Genomic DNA, 26,578 nt, shown 5'->3' with positions numbered 1-26,578 from the left:
TAGCCAACAGAGGAAGACCCAAAGCTACTCTGAAAAACTATGTGTCATTTGGAGGGATTAAGGTAAGTGGTTAAGTGATGATCCCACCGGTTTATGATAAAATCTTGGCTTACTTTCTACAGTCTATATGTTGCTGTATATTTAGCTGCATGCTTTTTGGCCAGCATTAAAAGTAAACAGACCAGTTTCACACTAAACCTCTCCATCACATCTTGCTCATTTTCAACACTGACATAAATAGCTGTAGGAGCAGAGTTTCATTAAAGCCGTATTAACCCCCAGAGAGAAGAGAAGAGGGAGATGTGCCAGTGACTTCGAGAGGTCATCCATCTCCTGTGTTTTCCCTCATTTTCTCTCCCTCCTTGACAGATAATTCAATATGCTCAGAACAGGCCACAGAGCTGTTCCTTTGCATAATTTTATTAAGCAACATTAGCAGTGCTATGGGAGAGGTGACAGGAAGGAAATGGTTTTGAATTAGAAGTTGATAAGAGGATGTATCAGCAGGAGAAAGGTGAGGCTGTGTATGTCACACTATAAACACATGTCCTCATTCTCCCAAAGGCTGCATTTGCATAACCTACATAAGTTCACATTATTTCTCCAAGGAGGATCTTGTGATTGGATTTTTCTTCAAACCAAACAATTTCTTACCACATGCTTACTTCAGAGGAGAATGATGCTATTAAAGTGCATTCTGAAGTATTAGCTTTTTCTAACATCCCACGTATCAGGAAATTGTTTTTCTTCTTAGTGTTTCTTTGCCAATGTGCATATCTACTCTTCGTGTGCAGGCCTTGAGGGATTTTAAACTAATCTAACAGCATAGAAAGTAAGAGCATTGCTATGCTGACCCCTTTTTAGAGAAACTGTCAGCTTAAACATGAAATGCTATCTTTAATGGGAAAGGAGACAGAGAAGAAAGAGGTGAAGTAGCAGCCTGGTCACTGAGGTCACGTCTACACACAGCACCAGCTCTGTAACGTCACTCCTGGATGAGACCCCAGTTGCCAAAGGTTAGAGGCATCAGCAGGTGTGGGGATAGTCTCAAACCCCCAAACCCATTATGTATTGCTGATTATGTAGTTTTTTTAAAGCATCATTAGATTTCAACCTGCAGTTTGTGCTGAGCTAGTTTTCCGCCTGTTGTATAACAGCTGGAGTGAGACTCAGCATCTTGATGTCTAAGGCCACAGTCGAGGGGTAAAAATTGGAAGGTAGGTTACTATTTCAAATAAAATAAAGTTAACTTGTAAGTTTGGGTCCTGTTCATGAGTGAGGTTCAGACAGAGGTTCAGGCTGAATGTATGGACGTGTCAGTGATTCACTAAATTATACCTTCTGAGCTAATTTAGCTCTCCTGCAATAACAGTAGAGAAAGTGTGGTACCCTGTAATATTTCCCTTTGCTTTGGGTGACTTTTTAAGCAACAATTGATATCCTTACTGTATGGAGGTCATTGTGTTCAATCCTATTCCTCAGTTTATCTAGATATTGTAATATGTACGGAACACTTTTTTAAAATGTTGCCTAAAGAAGCAAGGATTATAATCCCAGATCGTGAAGAAGGGAAAGCTGCCTGTCAGTACATCAGCAGGGGCGTGTCCAGACTTCTTGACTGAGTAGGCCCATCTGGGCACTTACTTATCCAAGGGGGCCATGAAGTAATCCTGTGTATTTGTGTAGCTAAATTCTTTAAGGATTTTAAAATAAATTTTATTTCCAAAGCCACACTGTGAAGTATTAACAAAAGTAAATGTGCTACATTGAAAGACAAAGAAAGCTTCTAGCAGCCTGTTGCAGCGTAACACAAATAGTTGATACCTGACTGATATGGTTCTGCCGTCAACAAGACATAGCCAATCATATTTGAGGATTTTATGGTGGCACCAGGGGCTGCTATCAGATTTCAATAGGGGCCCATGCCACCCATCTGGACATGTTCCTGTACATTAGTAATGTTGACAAACAGTCTTGTCATTCTCTAGAACGACTGCATCATTTGGCATTACTAGCAGAATTTAAAATGGTGAATGTGTCTGTTGTCTCAAACAACGTACCAACAACAGACATCAACAATCAGCTTTACAGGACCTCTGTCATGATGTTTCTTCTCAAAAGCTTGTTTGACCAAGCAAGAGTAACAAGCTAGATTTCTGTGTTGACTGATAGATGGAAGAATAACAGACTTGTGCGAATGGCTTAAATGACCCCTCTGAAGGGTGCCTGGGTTTATCAACACTGAACATGCAGATTGCTGAAGCAGTCCACAGGCATATGTTGGTTGGGGCATGTTGTTCTATGAATCCATGGGCAGTAAGAAAATAAAACTCAAATGTAGTAAGTTGATTTTCAGTAGCAGATCCATATATTTGACCGCCTATCAGTTGTCAACACTCTGTACATTGGTTGCTGCTGTTAAAAATGATGTTATAACTGGGACTGTTACAGCTGCAACATTACCATATTTTCTTGCACAGATCATAAGAAATATAGCTGTACAAGTTACAAAATAATCCACCAGGAATGTCTACTAACATGAAGACATACCCTTTTCAATGAAAAAGACAGGGGCTTAAGCTGAATGGTTCCTGGCAGGATGAGGAGCATGATCAACTGAAAGGGCGATGGCTGATAGGAGACCTGAAGGAGATGCCAAGTGAGAAGAACATTCGCTTAACAGGCTATTTAAAGCAACTCAGCTGATTCACACTCAGTGAGTTGCAGAGAGACTGAAGATACTGATACTGGAGCGTAGAGCAGGTAAATCAGAGTCAGATGAGAAGGTTTATTCCCGGCTGAGTCATTGCTGTGAGTGATGGCACTGATTGTGAAATGATCGCTCCCACAGTATGCGCTGCAGCTTACACTGACGTTGGAGGGCAGTTTTGTTGTGACAGCTCATGCTGACTTCACATCTGGGTCCTGTTTGTCTTAGATGGTAACTGAGTTATGGTTGATGTTGATGACAGTCTGGTTAAGGCCCAGGGTATTCTGCTCCCTGATCAGGTTTATTTGTTACCAGAGGAGCAGCTCACATGTTCAAAGTCAAGTTTTTGCCTTTCAAAACGCTCCACTATGTCAATTTGTTAATGATATCATACCCTGAATTATACTCTGAATATAAACATGAATAGTTAAAGGAGACCTGTTCTACTCATTTTCACCTTTCGTTAAGTCAGTCTGTGAAACCTAAAGAGGAGTTTGGATGAATTGCAGCTCAGAAAACTCCTTATTCATCTTATACAGCCACTGTGAAAACCTTCATTTCAGCATGATTCAGACTCTGCCTGAAACGCTTCGTTTTCTATTCCAGTGATATAAAGTTAGACACAGCTTGTGGGTGTTACTTTTCACGCAGCTTTGTAGTCATGAAACGGCACGAAAGTTATGCCTTAACAGAAACGTCTGAGGCAGGCTGTTAGCACCCACGCTAGCTCCCCATTATACGTTAGCTATTGTTACATTAACTGCTGTCATTATGTTCCAGCTTGTGGTTCCAAGCCTTCATGGAAGGTCTTTTTAGATAGAACAGCCCCGGGTTTCAGTAACAGTTGAGATGCAAATTCTGCTTGTACTGGCCTTTGTTTACATGGGAGTCGTCAGTAAAGTGGCGTGCACAAACATATGTTGTGGCTGTTGTCCTGAAAAACTCTTATGGTACTCCTATACTCTAAGTTTATTATAAAAATTTGAATCTCTGAGTGGAATCTCAAATTTTTACTCTTCTCCGCATAAAACATTATTGTAAGGTTGTAAAATATTTCCCAGAATGCCATTTATATTAGTCTGTTTTAATGACTTCATCATTTGATTTAGATATACCCAACTGTTCAACCATGCCTGTTATACTGACAATGTATACCCAAACAACTAGACCGGACATAGACCTTAAAGCCGGGGTTGGTAATCAGATTTAGATACACTTTTTGTTATACTGGTTAAAATGATCTTTATGTCCCGATGGCAATCGATACATAATGTGTTCCTAAAAAAGAGTGAAAAAAAGCTGCTATCTACAGCCGGAGTAAACCTGGGAAAACACCAACCAATCACCGTTTTTGGTGTCCAAAATTTTAAACCAATCAAATCCTGTCATACCGTTCTGCCCACCTCCTCCTGTATATTTCCCCGGCTTGCATTCCTCGTCCCCTGCCTCTGCTTCCCCTGACTCTACTGACTGCCCCTCTCACTCGACCTCGGGCCTGTCCCCTCTGACCCGATGAGGTGCTTTGCTCAGGACTGTAATCCGGATCAGAGTCTAAAAAAGCTCTCACCACGGGGCTCTGACAAGCAAAAGAATTAATGACATTTAGTAAGTCCTACAGAAAATGTATATGTACTGTAGCGTCCGTCCGGATGCTGTAGGGATGGCGAGCCGAGTCGTGATCACGCCAACCAACAAAGCAACAATCAATGTTTGAATGAATGAAGAACTTCTCCTCTCTGCTGCTCGCACACGCTACACCTCTTCTGATGCCTTCACTGACTGTCAACACTGTAGGAATTAAGAGCATCTACACTGAAAACGTTTTACAAACAGTAGAGCCGTTACAATATTATGTGTATTTTAACTTTTCTCCTGATATCATGTCACCAGTACAACTGGATAATGCTAGCATGGCAATTGTGAGTACTAAGAATAGCCATGTTTGTTTGTGTTTTTAACTTTCACTATGATAATGTTTTGGTGAGGACCGGTTTTGAATCAGTCACGATCATATGGTCGCTAATCAGTGGTGCTCGTGCATGTGAACAGGGGCGTCGTTTTGGAGGAGCTCCAAGGGGAAGGGGGGAGGGGTTAGACGGAGTCCTGAGGAAATGCTACATTCAAATTCATGCTAGTTTTCCGAGACTACCAACCCTAGCTTTAAGTGACAAGATAAGTTCAAACTAAAGTTCTCGGCCTACAAGAAAACTTTTTATGCTTTGTTTCCCTTTAACCTGAAATATCTCAATCAAAACCAGTCATTCTTTTCTTGAGATCTACAGCTTCTTATGTAAGTCTTTATTTAAGTTGTGTTTCTTGTTCACTCTTCTGTCTGTAGCATATTGTAACATCTTCCACAACATCTAAGATAATATCTTATCTAGTTTAATATAAAAAATGAAGTACGTTCCACCCAGCACATGTATTGTAAAGAAAAGAAGACACGTCTGCATCTCAACAGAGTTGTAAGTTAACTATTGAACTACATGAACATTTAGTCTTAAACAATAATCATTTTACTGGTGAGCTGGTTGATGAGCAGTTTGAAAATAAACAGCTGATGGTGAAGCCTGAAGTGAAGAGGTTGATGCAAGCATTAGGCCAGTGCTCTGCCTGAAGTGATGAAATTTAAGTAACCAACTAAACTGTCAGGGAAGCTCAAAGTCTTCCTGGGTGAACGAACCACAGATGAAATCAATAAAGTGGATCGTTTTGCAAATATGAAATGAGCTGTAAACTTAAGACTTTCAGTAGCAATCTGTCCTGACCATGGCAACTTTCTCCTTTTGTTATTTGTTTCCTTACTGAGGGGTTTAGTGGAGCCAAGCACAGCTATTTCGTCCAATTCTTCTCCAGTTTAGAGCAGCTTCACCATTTCTCTTCTGCACTGCTTCTGGGGAGAGCAGGGTACTTCTTTGGAAACTTAAGTGTTTTAAAAGTTGTGCCCATTACTCTAAGTATAGTTTACTCAGTCTCCTTTCCAGTATGTGCTCAGGACTCCGCAGAGAGTTGTGTCATGACACGATTCATTGACACAGTCCCCTTATGACTGGACCCACTGCCTTTTGGGAGTTTCAACATCCCCAGATTAAAGATTAGATGTGTAATCAAAACGTATCAATCAAAAAGACTGCCCAAAAGACACAAAATATCAGCCTCATGTTTGAGAAACAGTGAGTAAGGGTGGATGATGGAGGGTAGAGAGTGATGCTGTATCAGAGCAGTCATTTTCCATCCTGACTGCTGCCTAATTAACTCGTCTCCATGTTTGATCAGTGGAAACTATAATTATATGTTTGGTTTGCTCAGAGCTTGGCTGTGGGATTTAAGGAAGTGGGTGAGTCTGTGTGAAGTAGAAAAAGATCCTCTTCCAGGTCTTGAACTGAGTAAAGAGCTTTATATTGCATTCCAGTTTTTGGCTCACGTATTTCACTTCCTGTTTTGTCTCTTTGTTGACAAAAACAGTCAAGACTTTGGATATTATTGTCAGAGGTATTATGCTGCCGCTGAGTTGATACTCAGAGAGATGAGCTTGGCCGGCAGGACTTTATTAGTAAAGTTGAATCACTAGTCTCTTCTTTCTCACATCCGTCTTTTCTTTTTCTTTCTGGCAGCTGTCTTTAATATCCAGCTTTTCATCTAAGCACTCTCATTAATTACTTTTAGCTTTCATTTGCTCTCTCCTCTCCCATTTTTGATCTGATGGATGAAACTTCACTGAGTTCCATTTCTTATGTTTTCCTCTAATACTTTCTGGCATTTTATTCCTAACACTCTCTCTCTCACCCACCAGTTTCTGTGTTTTTGTCATTTCTCTCCATCACTCTGTAATGAGATTGATGGGGAGGTAAAAACGAGGCGAGGCTTCCCTGTGTTCTACCTCTGCTGAATCTTTACATTTTGATACTGCACTGAATGTTGTAAATGGCAGCCGGGCAAATAAGGCCTGGTAGAAGGATGTTTACTCACTTGCTTTTTCAGTGCAGACAACTTTCTTTGGTTGTTCTTATCTGTTTTCTGTCTGCCCCTGCACATATGGGGACAGGCCACAGCATGCTGGGATAACAGCACAACAGTACAGTATTTAAACTCTCTCAGACCTTTGCACCTGACTGCTCAGTGCGATGGGGACCTGCTCTGAGAATATTGTGGGTGGGGAGAAGGCAGGCAGGCTTGTTTTGAAGCTGTGCCCTCCTTACCAGCAAATCTGTACACACAGAACGGTTATATCTGTGCTTCACAGAAAATAAGGTATTTTTGGTTTTCTGGCTTTTTTGCAGTTTTTCCCAGGGGCCTGGAAGCACATCATTCAGCTTCCATCCAGGATCCCACAGATTTATCTGCAAAGTGGGAAGCTAACTGACTCCCTGCTGCGTGATATATCGCTCTGAGGTCCTTAATATGCTCTATTAGTCTCCAGCACAGCATACACAGATATACAACTTACACTTAGACACGTATCTCATTTGTCTCATTTGTATTACCTGTCCTCCTCCTCTCTGCTTATTTACAAAATGTTATTAGTGTTTCGCTCTCTACAAAGCAATAATTTAATGTTGCAGCATTGTCACTGCAAGTGTAATTGCAGCAGTAAAGATATGTAAGCCTGGTTCAATTCTCCAAATTGTCACCGGTGCCGGTATGAACTCATTAGACCTAAAAGTCTCTTAGGCTTTTTAAAGTTAATTAGATGTTCAAATTGGAGCTGAAAAGGTGAATGAGGTTTGGATCCTTTAACTCTTCCTCTTCATCAGCTCATAGAAGCCAAAGGAAAGGAGACATTAACAAAGCAAAGTCAGCCACTGAATGGGATAAATCCCCCGACTAAATTAAATTTGTCCTTGCTACATTGTCTGACAGCCACACAGAGCTCACAGGAGGATGGATTATATTGCTGCTCCGCACACTTTCTCCTCCTCTCCATTCTGTCTGCACTCTTAAAAAGGAGTGTGTCTTTGAACCTGTGTGCAATTAAACCACTACAGATGCTTTGTGACCAAAGGTACACACAAACACACTAGGAAGCTCTCATCATAAAGCTGCTGCAAACTATTGTTTTGATTATTTGATTATTTTTGACCAAATGACATCCACTACAATGTGGTGACAAGCATGGATGTGGTTCAGTGGTAGAGTGGGTAGGGGAGTGGTGGGGTCTTCAATCCCCAGGCTCTTGCTTGCAGTCTATACGTCTAAGTATCCTTGGAAAGATACTGACTGTAATAGCTCTCAGAAGAATAGCCATCGTTGTGCGTATGTGCATGACTGGGATTAATGAGTACTGATAGCCTTTTAGTGCATGACTGTGTGTGTGTGAAAGAGTGAATGTGAGATGCAGTGTAAAAGCACCGTGGGTGGTCTCAAGAGTTGAAAGATGCTGTCTAAGTGCAGTCCATTTACTTACCTGAGTTTGGATTTTAGTACCACTGAGTGCAAAAAATACATTTAGAACATGCTACATGTTACATCACAGCAGCATACATAAAGAAATGATGTCTCTGCAGGCAAACAGTCTGAAAAAACATAGGTCACAAAGACCCATAAGTGCAGTTAACAAGACAAAGCTGGAATATGGGGCACAAACAATAAACCGCTCAGGAAAATTAGAGTCACACTTCATGGTTTTGCTTTTAGTGAAATTACTTAATTCTTCCCTCCCTACAAGTCAGCCTCAGATCCTCAGGCAGCAGGGCCTCTCTGGCTCTTTTTAATTCCAGGCTAGAAACAAGCAGGGAACAGACATTTGCTGTCAAGCCCTTCAGCTCTGAAACTGCCAGAAGATCATACTTTGGATCAATTCTTAAAACCATTCTTGAAAAAAGGAAAGAAGGAAAGAAAAGGAAACTTCTGGTGGGTTTTCTCAAAGACTTAATATTGCATTATACTCAGTACAGCTGGGACAATATGCTTTTGTGCCGATTCAGTCTTATCCCTCACTTTGGTGCAAGTTGTGATGCATTACAACAAGTAATGCGATTTGATAGTGTTGATCATTGCCAGTTTATGTTCCTTTGCAAACAAAAGTTGACTCATACAAAAGCAGAAACAGTATAATATCATGAGTAATATTTTTGAAAACAATGCACATCAAATGTCAGATTTTTCTCAGCTGTTAGTTTTTCTCAACGTCTCTAACAACCCTCAGCAGCGACATACAGATGATCTCTTCCCACAGACTTACTTTTCTGTTTCTGTAACAATCATCTGACAAGCATCTATTTTCTTGGTTACCTTGTTGTTGTGTCCTGCTCCATCTAGTATATAGTAAGCTGCTTAGAGCGTCGACACAGGCACCTTTATAAGCAGTACAGGCTGAGATGTGTCTGTGGTTGCTCCTGGAGCAGCTGAACAAACCCTAACCAAACAATCTAAGTGCTCTGAAACAGACACCGGATCCAGTGGTTGTCTTATAAGGGCCCAGACCCTGCTGATTGCTCTCTGTCCTCAATTCAGCAACCTCAAAAAACATAAATGTACATATGTACCATGTGCTAGTGCTAGCGAGCTAATATTTGTTTATGGTCACAAATGGAGCGACGCCTGCAAGCTAGTTCAGGCAGACAACTCGAGCTGCACTGCTATACACATGTCACATGTCCCACTCTCATAACCATCTTCCAATCATGCCCTCTGCCTCTCTATTTGGTGGTCTATTTAAACTGGGGAAATCTCCCATCTCTCCCTCTGCCTGTCAAAGCCTCTGCTGCCCTGCATTCCTATAGCTGCATGCTCTTTCATCCCCACCGCCACCCCAGCATCCACCTACAGGCTCCGGGGTGAGTTCAGTATGTTTTGTTCATCACTCCTCAATGTCTCCGTGTAAACTGATCTGTAGGGAGTGATGAGGCCGGAGCCTGGGCGCCAAACATGTAATGTGTATTTGCTGCTACAATAAACAGTGCAAACGTGAGTTGTCTGACTGAACTAACTCTCTGCTACAAGCTCATTCACTAACCATAAAAAAATGTCTGCAGTTCAGTTGATCCAAATGCTGTGATTCACTGTCTGCTGATGTTTTGAGGTCTTACCTTAGAAACAAAAAGGAATGTTTATAGCCTTTAAGCTAATTAGTTAGCTTCCATACTTGCTCACAAATGTAACAACCATTTGCGACAGGTTAAGCTCTGTCAGTTTGGATAGGACAATGGGAGTCAATGTTTTAAAACTTTCTTCATAACTTTTCTTCATATGAGCCGGTTCAGAGAGACTGATGGGGAATGATATGAAGTTATGGCTCATTATCCTCAAACCTCAAGGCTTGCCGAGCTGATGGGGCAGGTCCTCAGCCATTTTTCTCTCTCTATTGTAGTTTCACTATTATTTTTTTTCTCATTTATTTATCTATCTTTTATTTTAAATGATTATAATTTATTATTATTGGTTGCTTTTTCACTCATTTACTTATTGTGTTTCTCATACAAAAAACATCCCTTGCTTTAATTGTTTACATTGATCTTTTGTATGTAATGTGTAAAAATTCAGATAAACAGATTTTTGAAAATAAATAGAAATATACTGATCCATGGAATTGTTTTTAATTGTCATATAAAAAAATAGCCACAATTTAGTGAACAGATTTTCTTCCCACCCCTTATGCTTATTATTAATACTGATACAGCAGTGTTGTCATACAAGTTTTTGTTTGTTTGTTTTTGTACAGTGAATATTCACTGAAGAGACGAGAGTGGCTGGGAGTGAAGTGCAGAGGCTAAGGGAACTTCCACCCAATGAAGCTGTTGAGAAACAGACTACGTTGTTAGTCAGAGAGATGTATGTGACAGTGCTGATCCCTCTGTGTTCCCATGACAATAGCTGTCACATCCTCATTCTTCACGTCACGGTGTCAGAAACCCCAGGCAGCACTTGTAATCTCTCTCAGAACAATTCAGCAGCACAGTGGGACCTGCCTAAATCACACAAGTGAGTTATTCCAAGCACACGACCTCTGTTTGCACTGTGAATTAGATACCGACGAAGACTCCTGGCACCAAGAAACATCATTCTTTTCTCCCTTCCCTATTATACACTTGAGTTCATTGTTGTCTCTGTTACAACACCTACAATATCATTGTATTGATACTGATAAATGAATCCATCAAGCACTTTCCTGTTCTCTTGAAAAACACCCAAACATCCAAAAAGATGTTGCAACTAAGCACTGTATGAATTGAATAAGTTGACATATTACTGTATGTGCTTCGTGATTGTGTATCTCACACTTCCCCCAAAGATCCAGTTAGAAACATATTGCACAAGTGTTTGTGTGACCATGTTTGCAGCATGCAGGTTTGGAACAAACACACTGACTCCTGGGATTTGTCTGTTTTCCTCCCCAGGAGTCTCTTATCGAGCTGAGACAGCAGACATGAAATACATGTGGAGCGAGGGGAGTCGAGGAGACAGATAGAAGGAGAGAGACAGGAAGCCGAAAAAGAAAGAAGGTAATTTCCCGCCATGAACCGGTTTTCTCATATCTGACCTGCAGCTGATCGATAGCTGCTCCTGTGTGTGTATGTATGTGTGTGTGAGAGAGAGAGAGAGACTCACCGGCTGTCTGCCTGCTTTTTACCATCACTTCCTCCTGGGTGCTGTGAAGACATATTCCCCCAAAACATGTAAGATGTGCTGAGGCTGATTATAGCCGGGACATGAAGTCCTGGCTGTAAAACATATAATTTAAAGTCAGCCTGAAGAAATCAAATATTAGTCTTAACTTATTAACTGGACAGGTTTGCGTGCCATGAGGTACAGGCTTGCAGCATGGTTTGAGGGTGCTACATCACACAGTCAGTCAATTATAATACTCAATTTTAAGGAGTTTTATGTATGAATGACTTATAGTCAGGCTAGCTGTTCGAGCAACTTTTTTTAATGTCACAAAAAAATAGCAGAATCCTAATTTGCTCATCCTCCAGGAGGACGAAGCGCTTTACATTCTGGACACTACAGTACATCAACTCTCTCACTGATTCATGATCAGACCCAAATACCAGCAGAACTTGGGTCTTACATTATAAGATAGATCCTTTGGTAGTAGTTCCTGTTTGCATCGGGTCCTTATTTCTTGTAAAAAGAAATACGTAGAAGCTGATAAGATGCCAGACTGGCATCTCTAGACATGTTTATCCTCCTTAATATGCTCTTTCTCTTTCTCCCCTTCCTTCCCTGGAAGCCAATATGTTTTGGCCCAACAGGGCGAGGAAGGATCAGGATGGAGTGGAAGCTGTTTTTACAGCTAACAGATGGGAGATTTTACACTCAGCTTTAATAGGGTGTTGGGTGATAGTCACATTAAGAATCTAAGAGAAAAAAGGGAAGTAAGATTTAACAACATTGCTCCTCTCGATCTATCAGGAAGATGACCTATTGATTTCTCACTTTCTCACTTCCAGACGTCGATGTCTTTGTTTGTATCTGCACAGTCTTTGTGGGTAATCTCTGAAACTAAAAGGTTTTCGGTGTGTGTGTTTGAATACATCCGTGTGGAAAACGTGTTCCACAATGTGTAATAAGAGACTGTTGAAGATGCTGCTTGGTGCCTGAGGTGGAGTTTATCACTGCCTCTAAATCTGAATAACACACTCGAGATTAGGAGCTCATAACACACCCTGACTGTGCGCTATCTGGTTTGCCTCCTCTGTTTTATTCTCTTCCACGCCTAAGTCATTAACATTTAAAAGTGTTCAGGGATCTTTAACTTCTTGTAAAAACTTGAAACAGTTTATCTGCACTTTCTTTTAAAATACCTTAGCTTTCCTAAAACAATTTAAAAAGAGGTTTGGTTTATTTCAAAAATCTTCTCCTGGTTATCATCTCTATGCTTGTGTCTAGCTCAAGGATGACTAAATAACACCTTTTCAGGTGTTCTTCATGTAAACTCAAAGAGTTTTTCCTCTCCCATGATACATTTCACACAAACAGGCTACATGAGACAGCATTCTTCATACAGATCAGTTATATATGTCATTAAAAGATTCAGAAACATAACTGCTTGTTGACCAGCATAAAGAAATGTGCTTTGGTACATGGTGCCAACAGCCAGGCTACTGTTTGCAAGGACTGATGCTGCACAAGGCTTCCACCTCCTGGTGCTGTTGGTATCCTGGGTTGTTCCTGCTGTGTTTTTGGTTGAAATCTTGCCAGGAAAGGGGATTTAATGCGCAGTAGGCTAGTGTAAACATCAATTAATATCCAGTACATTTAATTAATTCTTGCTCCTAGCTTACTGTTTTAGAGGAAACACATACACATGCAGCATTAAATAGCATTCAGTAAGCCGTTTTAGTGGAACTTAAATGGTTGTTTTCTGCTGCACTACAGTCATAGCAGGAATATCACTTATTAATTCCCAGTTTTGATCCTCCATAGTCGCTGCTGAATTCAGGATAAAATATTGAACACTATCTTACTGGTAAAAATGTCCCTATAGGGAATGTTCTGTATTGTATTATGTTGCATGTTGTGTTGTGTCATGCTGTGTGTTACCTATTGTACTGTATCATACTGTATCGTATTGTGCCGAATCAAGGGAGATCATGTCATATTTTGTCCTATCATGTTGTGCTGTGCTGTATCATATATTTTCATATTATATTGTCTCGTATCATAGCGTCGCATCGCATCATATCTTATTTTATAGTCTCTTATCATATTGTGCTGTGTAACATCATATTTTTTGCACCATATTGCATCATATTGAATTGTGTGGTATATTATCAAACAATATTTTGTTGTGTTGCATCATATCATGTCAATCATAGCCTTTCATACTATATTGTATCATATTAAAGGTATTGTATTTTATCTTATGGTTTTATATTGTACTGCATTGCATTTCATCAAATCAAACCTTATTGTACCGTATCCTATTGTAAAGTATCGTGTCGTGTTGTGTTGTGTTGTGACATATCATATTGTATTGTATCATATTGTATTGTATCATATCGTATCGCATCGTATCGTGTCGTTTTGTGTTGTGACGTATCATATCGTATTGTATTGTATCTTATTGTATCTTGTCGTGAAGTATCGTATCGTGTTGTGTTGTGTTGTGACGTATCGTATCGTATTGTATTGTATCGTATCTTGTCGTGTTGTGTTGTGTTGTGTTGTGACGTTTCGTGTCGTGTCGAATCAAATCGTATCATATCGTATTGAATCGCATTGTATCGTATCGTATGGCATCGTATTGTATCACATCAGATCCTATCCTGTCATATCATATTGTATGGTATCATCATTGTATCAAATCGTATGTTATGTTATGTTTTTTTTTTTTGTTGTTGTTTTTTTAAGTATATTTTTTGGCTTTTTTGGCTTTATTTACAGGACAGCTGAAGAGAGACAGGAAATGTGGGGAGTGGAGAGCGGGGGAAGACATGCAGCGAATGGTCAATCGGCCAGGAGTTGAACCGGCGACCTCTGCGACAATGACTGTAGCCTCTGTACATGGGGAGCTTACACCGCTAGGCCACCAGCGCCCCATGTTATGTTATGTTATGGTAAGATATGATACGGTTTCATGAGTGATTGTATCGTATTATCATGTGTATTTTTATGTTCAGTTGTTTCCTTTTGTAAAGATTGTATTGGCTTGTACTTTACCCTATCATACTTTATTGTATATCTGGTAGCTAAACAAAGCTTTGAGTTCTTCCACAACAGTTCAAATCATAGAGGTGAAAAGGACAGAGTTGCTCTAGACACACAGCACAGTCCAAAAGAAGATGAGTGGGAGTCAAGAGAAGGGAAATATGATTATGGACATTGGGCATCTAAAGTAACAAGAGATACATTTCAGCTCTTAAAGCTATGCTGAGTTAAAGGGACAAATGAGAAAGAAAGCACTCAGGGCACTCCTGCTCATGAGAAGAAGAAATAAAAGGAGCGAGCTCAAGAGATGTACTGGTCTTAGAGAAACTGGGACAGGTAGAGGTGGATAAGTGGTATCTATTGAGTGGAAGGAGATTGACAGTTAGAGGAGAGAGAAATAGAGAATGGACGGGCAATGGAGAAATCATCAGAAGCAGCAGTGGAGTGTAATAATGTGACAGAATATAAAGAGTCGGGATTTGAAAAAGGGCAACATGCAGATCCATTTCTGCCTGAGGAGGAGTGGTATTTAAAAGGTGAAGGAAGATAACATTTAGCTTGTGGAATACTGTTCTTTCCTCTTTGCACTAGACTGACAGGAACCGTCCATCTATGCTTCATAATAGCTGTTTCAGTAACACACACACAAGAACTGGCGTAGGATGAAAGTAGAAATGTCAGTTTGAATAGTTTGGTTTTTTTACCAGTCATTTACCTGAACACCAGCACTTTGATATGACTTTAGTGACATTACTTTTTCAAGCTATGATCACAAATATGGTTGATTCAATTCAGGTTGTGTTTTTGAACTAATGTGAAAAAAATATTGTGTTCCAAAAACTACTACAGAAATAATGTAAAAAGACAATATTTTCTTCAAATCTTAAATATTGGACTGATACAAATGTAAACCCACAGCTCCCTGAAGAATTCTCAGACACCATTCTTTTTCTTGTTTGCTTAGAATCATTGACTTTGGCTTGTCTCAGACAGAATAAAGCAAGTCTACTTTTGCTCCTTTACATAGTAATAAGAAAAGGAAAACTTCCTGAGTAACTTGCAGCATTTCTATACAAGGAAAGACAGAAATGAGAATTAAAATGAAGCTGGATTGATGTATTGAGTTGGTGAGCCCAGTGTATTATTGTAATGAATTACTTGTTGCACACTATTGAATGTTATAATTACATACTGTTCATTTGTTTTCAGTAAAATGAATGGACTTTATGTGGATATGTGGATACTTCCACTTTAGAACAATAGCAGATTCTTTATATTATTTTTCATTTCACCTCAGGTACCCCAGCTGAGGACACTGAAATGTTTTCTATCCATCAAAACACAGACACAATATCTCCCTCTCTGCTCACTTTTTTATTTATCTTCCTACTCTGTCTGAATCCTGTACCTTCCCCCCTTTCTGCTGTTTCCGACTGTTTATCACCAGTCCTCTGAGATACTGAGAGTGATACTTACCCTTGTATATCTCCGGTGTGTGCAGTCTGCAAACTTAATGCAGGGTGTGAGGCTGCAGCCTTCACATTGTAATCAATTGTTCACCTCAATCTGTGAATACACTAAAGCTATCAGAGGCACACAATGGCTTTTTCTTTCTTTTATCTCAAATTCTCCTTCAACCCTACCAACCTGCTTATGCCCCCTGTTGTCCTCCTTTGTGTTCTTCTTTCTCTTTGTTGCATCACAGGTCTTTGTTTGTATGCAGGTGATATGGCGGGGAGACGGACCACAACCCAACCCTTTTCAGCGCTGCCCAGTCTTGAAAAAATTGCCTTTTTTCTCTTTTCTTTCTTTTTCCTTTTTGTGAGATTGGTCCACTTTTGTGTGGCTGTCTGTCAGAGTTAACTCTTTGATCCAGTTGGACTGCTGTGTGATTGTCTTCTCTCTGTCTGGAGACAGCCTGCAGAGTGACTTTAATATTGAAATGTGGGGAACATCAGTAACAAGTGCTTTCTCTGAGACACAATGCCTACACCCTGTGGTGGGAGGTTTAATGTAGAATATGTGATGATAAGCTGCAAAACAACATGACTTTCAAAGCTCCCTTTAAGATTATTTTACTCTCTTCATGACACACACTAAATTAGTTTAACAAAATGCGCCACAATCAGTTTTCAATGTCAAGCTTTAGATGTTTTGAAATAACATTTCAAACTTCTCTGCACAACAAAATGTCTTCACCTCTATTTAAAGTTTGTTGTTTTATGGGCGCTTTTATGCCTTTATTTAGAGGAAAGGACAGAGTGGGAAACTGGGAGGGAGAGAAGGGAATGACATGCAGCAAGGGGCCATATGTCAGATTCAAACCTGGACCCTCATAGAGGGCTATATCTTCTGCACATGTGGTGCATGATTTAACCAGTAAAGGCCAAACTTGGACCCCTTCTCCTCCCATAATAACGAGCTTACAGTCTAGTGCCTATACAATTTTTGAGTGATGGCCAGGATAAAATCTCTTCCTTTCTTTGATTTTTTGAACACTTTTAACACCTTCCTTTTTTAGATTCAAAATCCTCAACAACAGACCAATCAGTCAAAGTATAAGTAAGACAAAAAACAGAATGGAGCCATTTTGCATCTTGTTAGCAGCCTTAAATTTAAACTTATACATTTGAAAATGATTACAAATTATCATGACAATGTTCAGTTATAAGCCCCTCTTATGCAAACATGTCTATAGCATCAGTTATGAAAATGTTATCACAGACTATGATTTATCCTCAATTTTTCTTTTTTGAGAAAGTCTCAAAAAATTACGCACGCAGAAACACACACACACACACACACACACACACACACACACACACACACACACACACACACACACACACACACACACATTGATTTCATGCTACCTGCAATCCTTTTTGAAAACATTTTTTATGGTGATGTCAATGTACTTGGCCAAAATTTCTATTACATTGTCGAAATACCAATTATTTTAGGCCTTTTCAGTAAAATGACCATGAAATCTCTTTATTGTTGTTTTAAAAAGGTTAGTTTAAAAATGCCGCTGAAGTGTGTGGATGAAGGATGTTGATTGTGGGGAATTTTTAATAAAAATCACCAAGAATGTATTTTGAAAAGCAGCGTATGAGGAAAGATGTATCAGAGTTGTATTAAGAAATATGTGCTAATATATTTGTTGTTGAATGGGACTACTCTCTGTAATGTGTGGTGATTGAAGGGGTGCATTGAGAGATTGTTAAATGGATGGTTTAGGTTTTTGAAGAGGGGTTGTATGAGGTGCTTATCAATAGTGAGTGTACAACATACCAAATCCAGCAAGACACTTACAAAGCAGCACTTCTGGGAGGAAACACTCTATTCATTCAATATCTGTTCCACTTTTCCAATTTAGGGATTGTAGTGGGGTGGGCCCAAACCCAGCTGTCACTGGGTGAGAGGCAGAGTACACCGCTGGTCAGTCAATCACAGGGCCGACATAAAGAGACAGACTACTGTTCACACACATTCACACCTTCAGGCAATTTGGTCTGTTCAATTAACCTTACAAAAATGGCGTAATGTTGGAGAAAGCAAGAGACGCCCACACAAACGCAGGGACAACACTTAAACTCCACGAAGAAGCCCCTGCTGGCCTGGAGATTTGAAACAGGAACCTACTTACTGTGAAGCAACAGTGCTTAGTATTACCACACCATGCCACCAACAGACTAGGAAAGCGGTAAATAACCCAAGAATAAAACAACCAACTGAAAAAGCACACAAGTTTTCCCCTCTCTCTCCTTTGGCCCCTCTAATTCTATAAACGTTATTGCTTGGTGTACTCTTGTCATAACTGCAATTAATTTTATTTTATTTTTTGTCTTTCTTTAAACCTTACTTGAAGAGCTGATCTGATACCACATGCAGAAGAAAAAGAAAGCAGCAGAAAGCAGAACTGTTTGTAGTGAAAAACAGTCAGAGAAATCTCAAGAAGATGACTGTCTTAGGTCATGGTAAAGTGATCAGAATATATTGTATGTGACATATGTTCTTTTGTATATGTATGATCTCTTTTGAGTGTCTCAAGTGCCCCCTTTCTCTTTATGTTATGTACAGCATTTAGTGGCATGTAGTATTTTATTGACTCTGGTGTAGTTGCTTGCTCCTTGGAGGTGTATGAGGGTATACGCATGACTTCTTGCCTCAGGGAAAGTGATAGGTGGCTGAGACAAGCAGTTGCAGATTAGTGTGAAATCTGGTGTGAAAGGAAGACAGATTGGATGATCACTGCTTACTTTAATGACTCTGTCTTGCATGATTAGACTGATATATTTAAAGAACCAGCAGAGCATATATCAACATCTTAAGTTTACATTTTCTGCCTTTGATGAACACCTGCACCAGACTATTAAGTAATTGTGACTGAAAATGTAATCTTGCTCCCTGACTCTGGAAGCAGTGTAGGACAGCTCGAGAGGGGCCGGGGAGAAGCACACATTAACTTTGTTCTGAGCCAAATTTATTCCAGATGATGACTATTAACCCAACCATGCAGAGATGAGATTTGACACCAGCAGTGAAGGAAGAGTTATACATCTAACTTAAGCATATGCAGCAATACCACAATATGGGAGAACTACAAGTAAAAGTCCCGCTTACAAGTTTGTCAGGAATGAAGAAATTGAAAACAGAAGTCAAATCTACAAGTATATCAAAGCATGACTCATTAAGCAGTAAATCAGACACATGTGAAAGTAGCTTTTATTGTTTTAGGTGCTCAGTGTTGAGATCATTTGAACACATTTATAGTTCATGCTGTTTTTCTAATCTGTTAAAAATGCATCACACGATAAACTTAATGATCATGTTTCTATGTGATCAATACTACCTAGGTCCCAATCATTCCAGTGAACAGATCAATGTTTGTCCAGAACTAAAACAATTACACAAGCAATGGATTTATCCATGAACACAATCATATAGCATCTAACATTCTGTGTTTTGTTTTTTTATCGTAGACTATCTTTTCTTCAAGTTGAGTTCAGGTACCCTCTTTAAATACACTCAGTTACTCCTTTAGTTTTTGACTCCATAGAATGATTTGTTGTCACACAGCCTTTGGCCACCATGCTGCTAAGGTTACAGACCGCTGATATCATCACTGAGCAAGATTTGACTTCCTGAACAAATCCTTAATAAATATGTTATACTCTAAGCTTCAGCCAGGTGGAATTGAATTGCAATGCTATTGAATTACATTTCATTATACCAAAGGCTATAGGTGTTCTTTGTTTCTGGAGCTACTTGCAGTTAGTGCCTGAATAACAAAATGATTCAGCACCATGGACAGAGCTACTTAATCTGTGGACCTGTTGGCTCAGGACCTGGATGTATACATAATTCATTTCGCCATTGTGTCGACATGTGCAGACTCGAGGATTTTGAAAGTTTTTAAGTCAGCATAGACTTGGATAAAAGTTTTAACAAGACGCTACTAGTTCTGTACTAGATATTAATAGGGCAGTCCTTCACTGAAGGTAGAGGGAGACAAAATATGTAGTAAAGCAGTGCAGATGGCCCCAACAGCTTTGGTTAATTTAGCTTTTATTTTTTTTGCTGTGATAAATAAAAGGACAGTTAGATAAATATGCAGACAGACAGATTGGCAAAATGTTAACTCACAAAATTTAATTCAAAGATATAAGAGCTATTTAATCAAACCACAAAAAATAAAAAATAAATTAAATCAAATTTGATTTTTTTTTTAACTAGATTTATGTACTACTTTTCTTTAACTTGTGTTTTGAGTTATCTCTTTATTTTTCATGATTTTAATGCTGTTTTTTAATTTTAGTAGGCTATTATGTAGCCTTCTTTGTAAAAGGAAGGTCATTCGATTGTAAAATCATTCCTTACTCTCCTTTGAATTATACATTATTGTTAACAATTTAACCTACAATGGCAGTACTGCTAACTGTTAAGTGATAATGCCAAATAAAATTTTGATGGACAAAGAGGACTAGGCGGGATATGTGACAGAAAACAAAGCCCACATGAAGCCATCCTGAACATGGAGGATATTTTTGGCGTAACTACGTCCCTGAACTGAAGTGAATATATAATATATCACTCTTTTACTCACTTTTTATGTCAATTTACTTATAGATAGATAGATAGATAGATAGATAGATAGATAGATAGATGCTGTACCTATATGTAATTGGAGTTCAAATCTGCAGTAACAACTGAGTAGCTTGTTAAATAAATGAAGGTCCATAAACTCAGCAGTACCAGATACAGGTGTTATGAAGGAAAGAGTCATATGGCTTCCTGCTTTGTTAGCAGCAGAATGATCTGAGTCAATCTGTCACAGCTCATGCACAGGACTAAAAATCGGTACCATGTTCCCACCAGAGACAGCTGTTGCTTCATCTTGCTGAGCTTTTTTATGTGTAATGTAATCCCTGGTATACGGTGTGGTGCTTTGTGATACAGAGGTTTGATGATATCAGAAAAGTGGTTTTACAGATATGTGTGTTGCACACATGACCGCTGTGAAGTCTTCCTTTGTGTATTTCTCAGGAACCAGATTTAGGCCAAATTAACTGCAGCCATCTCTCCACTGCTGCTATTTCAGCATCCTTTGTGAGCTTCTCTTAGAGGAAATAGTAACAAAAACTTGCTATTGCTGAATAGGTACAACTGGTTTGATCCTCCAGGGGGGAAAGCTCTTATGTTGTTGTTTCCCACTGTGTCCCCTTGCATTTGTCCATTTACCTTCTCTCTCTAAGTGCATCCCCTTGCAGAAAGAGGTCTCCAATTTAAGAGAAGTCATGACACAACAATGTAACATTTATGGAATAAAAGAAGAACTTCCACTTTGTGTATTATTATTGTGAGCAGTGTGTCTTGAATTGAGGTTCCCAGCTGTTTGAATAATCATACGTCTTTTTTTGTCCATTATTGTGTATTTTCAGAATGATTCACTCTTCATGACACTTGATTCTCCCGGGTTTTGTTCTGTCTAAGCTTTTTCTCTAAAGAACAGCAGGCTGGTCTCTCTGGGTTATACAACCAGACAGTACCAGAACACACACACACACACACACACACACACACACACACGCGCACGCACGCACGCACGCACGCACGCACGCACGCACGCACGCACGCACGCACGCACGCACGCACGCACCTTCTGCTGCTTAGAGGGATGTTCAGATGTTACAGAGCAGTAGAGCTGTGTACTCTTATCATTCTCTGCTACTTCTTATCGTTTCCCCTCCTTGTCTTCTTCTCATCTCTTCTTCCTCCTCTTCCGTGCTCTATATCTCAAATATCTCTCCTTGCTAGTTTCACACTTCAGTAGTCATTGATTAAATATCTTATGGCTCTGTTCGTTCTGTCATGTTCTTCTTTTCTGAGTCTCTATTTTCTCACTTTGTTTCTATCTGGCTTCTCTGTCACTTGATGTCCTTTACCTTATTACGTTCCACCTTTTTCTTTGTTTCTTGTCTTTCCCTTGTCCTCTCTCCCTGCTCAGTGTAACCTGATAAGTGAATCCTTGTCTCAGGTGCAAGCAGAGGAGCAAGATGGAGAAGTGGAAAACTAGTTTTTCTGGGCAATTTTAACTGTGTGTGGAAAATCTTCCTAATTCAAAACACTCACACACACAGACACGCATGCAGCATACACACACAGACACCCACATATGCATACACACACACAGGCAGCTGACCATCCAGAGGTCCCAAGGGTGAAAAAACTTTGAGTCAGCCATGTCTAATTAGAAAAATTACCTAGCCTCAGACTTTGATCTGAGCCTTGATTTATTGCGTGTGTGTGTTTTAATAATTTGTTCCAGCTCTCATCAATGTGGGGAGCAGAAAAAATTACATCATGTATTTAAAGGGACACTATGTCTTTTTGCTCTAAGTATGTTCTTGTCAGTGGTATTAGCATTATGTCATTTCTTTGAACACAGAAGGTAACCTCAGTGAAAGCAGAGTATGCAGATCTTAATGTTTTAGCCTTTCAGTGCTCTCAATAATCTTGGGATGCTCATCGATACCTTTGTCAGTCAGTATTGGTAGCTGGATTGTGCACCCCTTGATTAGAGAAACGCTGTGGCTTGTTCTGCTAATCAATGGTAGCACTACATAGCATCAGATAGATTTTTTCCTTTTTCTCTGAGAGGTGGCACTTTGCAGCCCTTTTCGGCCAATCATACCTCATTGTACTGTTTTAAATGTTAATTTCCTTTTTGAAAAATATAGGCACTAAATTTGCTCTAAAGATATGTACACTTAGCTTTATACATGTGCCCCCTTTTCATACTGCTGACATGAAAAGCTTTGTGTGAGGCTGCAGTAGAAAATGTAATATTCACCAGAGTAGTAATTCCATCAGCTCACCTGCACTCTTAAGTGGTTGAATTCCTGTCAAAGAGGATATCCATTACCTTGTCACGCTGATTCAGAGGTCACTTAGTCAACCAGGTGGGCGTGGTCATCACTGCCACTCTGCTTCCATTGGACAGCTTGCTATTCATTTGATTGATGTACAGCAGTGGCCCAGAGTAGCTTCTTCCTCACATATTGATTAATGGTTGTGAAAAAGGCCAGGCTATTGCTTTTTCAGACTTTGGTAAAACAGAATAATTTGACTCATCCTCTCTTCTCATACTTTCTTGCTTTGAATTGGTTGATCGGCTAACAAATGAATGATATAAACTGCATCCCTAAGTTATGATCACACTCACACACGGCTGTGATTATTACTCTGCTTTATGAGGAATGAGCTGAACTAAAAATGTGTCATGATTTACTTGGTCAGCCTGCCACCAGAGTAGTGTGTTTTGTAAATTGTGAATTACTTAAGATCTAGCACTGTAAAGTAAGTGTACTCATTAAATGTGCAATGATAAATCAGTTTTTCACACCAGAGCAATGAACACTTTACAGTTTCACCCTCCCAGTGAAGCGGATGAAAGGATTTCCAGTAACAATAAACTACATTTTTAACCAAAGGACACAGGGCACTTCAAGAATGTTGGTTTATTAAGAAACCAACACAAATCAAAGAGTTAATGCAGACATATACGTCACACTGTGTAAGCGTAACCTCATCATATAATTGAATCATCTCAATTTAACAGTCCACTTTTCCTCATATTTAACACTCAATACTGCCATGAAATTGACACTAGAGCCAAGGAAAAAGACCTGGAGTCAGTTTCTGGTAGAGGGGATATTTGGGTCTATCCACATTTGATCCCAAAGATCATCCCTTAACAGAGAAATGTGACACAATCCTTTGTTGTTCCATGCTATACATAACTCCCTTTATTCCACTTGAGCCAGCTTCAGTCACTCATTCAATCTAAAAAGGAAGTGAGACACGTTTTCCATCATAATACAAATAACAGAACATGTGATGATTATGCTTCATTCATGTGCTCTTCGGATCAAACTTTGATGAGGTTCCCATGCTTTTAGCTCCAAAAGTCAGGTTTATCTTTACCTGACTTTTAAAACAGGGTTTAATGCTGATGAATACTAAGATAGTGTTCTAACTAACGTGCCTGACTTGTTATAAAGAGTTACAAACCATACTTGTGTAAAAATATAACTTCCTTAACAGGTCACTCTATGTGGACAACAAGAGTGGTTATTTGGTAATACAAAATTTGGTAATACCAAATTACAAATCACATTTGAGCAATAAGTTGATGTGCAATACGTGAATTAATTAAAGCTTTCTTAATATTAACACAATATTGTTTGCCAACCATGTTGACCATGAATATAATGTCAAGTTGGCAAGTCGGGAACCAAATTTTCGAGTTTCCAAGCTCTTGTTCCGACTTGATTAGGCGTTCACATGCATTTAACTCAGAAAGCAGTTTTTCCTATGTGTCCAACACCACGTGGATACAGTATTAGTCCAGAGTCCTGTATTATCAATCTGGCTAATAAACTTAGCATTTAAACTTAGAATTTAATGGTCAACAGCTGTGCTTTAAAGTTGTTTAATCTCTTATATGTAATGTAACCAAGTTATGTGTGCAGCAAAAGTTGCCATGGCGTTAAACCTAGCCTAACCATAAGTGTGTTTCCATAAGAGGGTCAGTGTTTGCACAAAACGTATATTCAATAGCTAACCTGAAAAAGTCCTCTGGCTGCAGTGTTGTGTATACATAGCAGCATGTTTCCCAAATCAAGAGCAAACTATTATATGAGACAAATACAAGGACATGATAATCATAAGTATACACTCAGGCTGAAAGAAGCACAGTTACAGCTGCCAGATGCAGTTAAGACAGCTGACCTGTTTAGGTATGAATAATTGTTAACCTGTCGGAGAAAGTAAAAAAAAGTCCAATATGTCCACGGCCTTGTCCTCCCATCTCCTGATTGGTCAAACAGTGTAACATATCTTGTGATGGTAGTCGTTTTCCTTGAGAATCCACTGGTTGCACTTTAATACTGATTAATCCTATCTATCTCACATGGTGTGCAGAAACTGACATTATGTCAATAAACCCTGGTAGCTTTGAGCAGTTATGCTAACCCCCAATATTATTTGCTTGATGTAGATCTCAGGTTGCAGATGTTAAGTCTGCTCTGCCAGCACAGTACAAAACCAAGATGCAACCGCTTCAAAAGACATGGATGAAGGTGTTTTTTAATTTCTGTTAATACTATACATAATCATAACTGTAATCTACAGGAACTTATGGATGATAGCTTTAAATGAAAAGGCCCATATAATTGGTACGTTCGGCACCAGATTGAAATGCAGTGATGAGAGCTTCGCGATAAAAACACAGATGGTAACACTTAGAGGTAATCCCAGGCAACAAACTCAGTTTATAAAATACAGCAGGACTTGATTAAACCTACAACACTTACATTGAAGATTACTACAACTTGACATCTCAGACTGAGATGATGAAACCAACATCTCAATGTATTTCCCTCACTTACTTCCACATCTGTATTTTAGTTTTTAAGTCTTAAGGCAGTGACAAACTTTATAATACACTCACACATCCACACAAATACACACATAAATGCAGCAGCTCCTGTGAGCTAGTTCAGGCAGGCAACTCAAGCTGCATTCATACTTGACATGTGTCATTCTATCAATCACCTGACAAAATGTATCCCTCCAACCTTGGGTCTATTTAAGCTGCAAGATTTGTTGTCTCTCCCTCTGTGATCTCATGCTGCCCTGCACTGTTCTGGACTCATACTGTCAGCCCCACCACCTCCCCAGCATTCACCTGCAAGCTCCGGCTAGACGGTCTATGATATTTCTCCTGCGTGTAAAATAAATCTGAGGGTAGTGATTAGGTCAAAGCCCAAACGCCAATCACATTGTCCAGCTGCTGAAAAGTGAGTTGTCTGATCAAGGTATTGTTGCCCCTTGCTCGGTAAACAGTCAATCCCACACACTCATTTGGGGACCGAAGAACTTGTGATTTCACACAAGTTCATATGCACAGGTGGCACTTTGATGAGATGCTGTGTAACTGCAATTTGTAATTCAAGTTTGCAACTTAGCCGGTCATTAAGGTTTGACGTCTGGATGTTCACACATTCAAAATCTTTCCTCCCAGAAGCTCATCTTTCCCCTTAACAACAACAATACGGCACTTAACTGGCTTTAACTGCGAAGCTGTGATCTCTTTGCAGAAATGCTCTCCGGGTACTCAGGTCTGTTTGTGTGTTGGTGTGTGGGGGTGGGTGAGTGTGGGCAGGCAGACAGTGCAGTATACTGATAGATTGGGGAACAGTCCATTAGCTGCTTGGCCTGCAGCTTGAATGGTCACTGGTCAGTGATCATGTTATTGCTTCAGAACCAGTGGCATGTGTTAAGCTTCAATCAGTAGTTCCTTATAGTTCATTTATTTTAAAATAATTAGCTTTTCATGAAAACTGCTGTGTGAGTTAATATAATCTTTAGGGATTGATTTTTTCAGTTCAATCATTAGCTCAGTAATTCTTAAAATTAAAGATAAATGTGCTCACTCTTGCCTGTTTGCTAAATATTGACAAATAGTTCCTCTCTCAAGAAGCAGTCCATCCATTTAAATGCAGTTAAACAAAACTTCCAGTTTGAGAACTTCATTATTTTCTCACAGAATTAGCTAAAAAGTTGTAACATTGTTGATTAATGTGCTAAAGAGCTGCCTGTGGTCTGATTTCCTACCTTTGGAAAGGAGGCATGCACAATAGCTATTTTCACCAGTGTTTATGCTAACTGAGCTAATTAACTTAAGGCAAAATGCTGCAATATTAATTT

At 39.5% G+C, this 26,578-nt stretch overlaps 2 long non-coding RNA genes across 3 annotated transcripts in view; both read left to right on the top strand.

The window, feature by feature from the left end:
- Positions 1–14,081, top strand: part of LOC117816939 — a 124,911-nt gene extending 110,830 nt beyond the window's left edge. Inside the window, exons 2-4 of one of the 2 annotated variants that reach the window (XR_004632057.1) lie at positions 10,523–10,630; positions 11,047–11,151; positions 14,039–14,081. This is a non-coding gene — a long non-coding RNA (uncharacterized LOC117816939). The remainder of the gene's footprint in view (positions 1–10,522; positions 10,631–11,046; positions 11,152–14,038) is intronic. The other variant, XR_004632058.1, reaches the window with a different exon arrangement.
- A 79-nt stretch (positions 14,082–14,160) lies between these two features.
- Positions 14,161–26,578, top strand: part of LOC117816940 — a 56,919-nt gene continuing 44,501 nt past the window's right edge. Inside the window, exon 1 of the long non-coding RNA XR_004632060.1 lies at positions 14,161–14,211. This is a non-coding gene — a long non-coding RNA (uncharacterized LOC117816940). The remainder of the gene's footprint in view (positions 14,212–26,578) is intronic.

Source organism: Notolabrus celidotus, chromosome 8 (genome assembly GCF_009762535.1).
Source record: "Notolabrus celidotus isolate fNotCel1 chromosome 8, fNotCel1.pri, whole genome shotgun sequence".
Lineage (NCBI taxonomy): Eukaryota > Metazoa > Chordata > Actinopteri > Labriformes > Labridae > Notolabrus > Notolabrus celidotus.
Note: the sequence above shows the minus strand (reverse complement) of the source record. Positions and strands in the feature narration are given on the sequence as shown.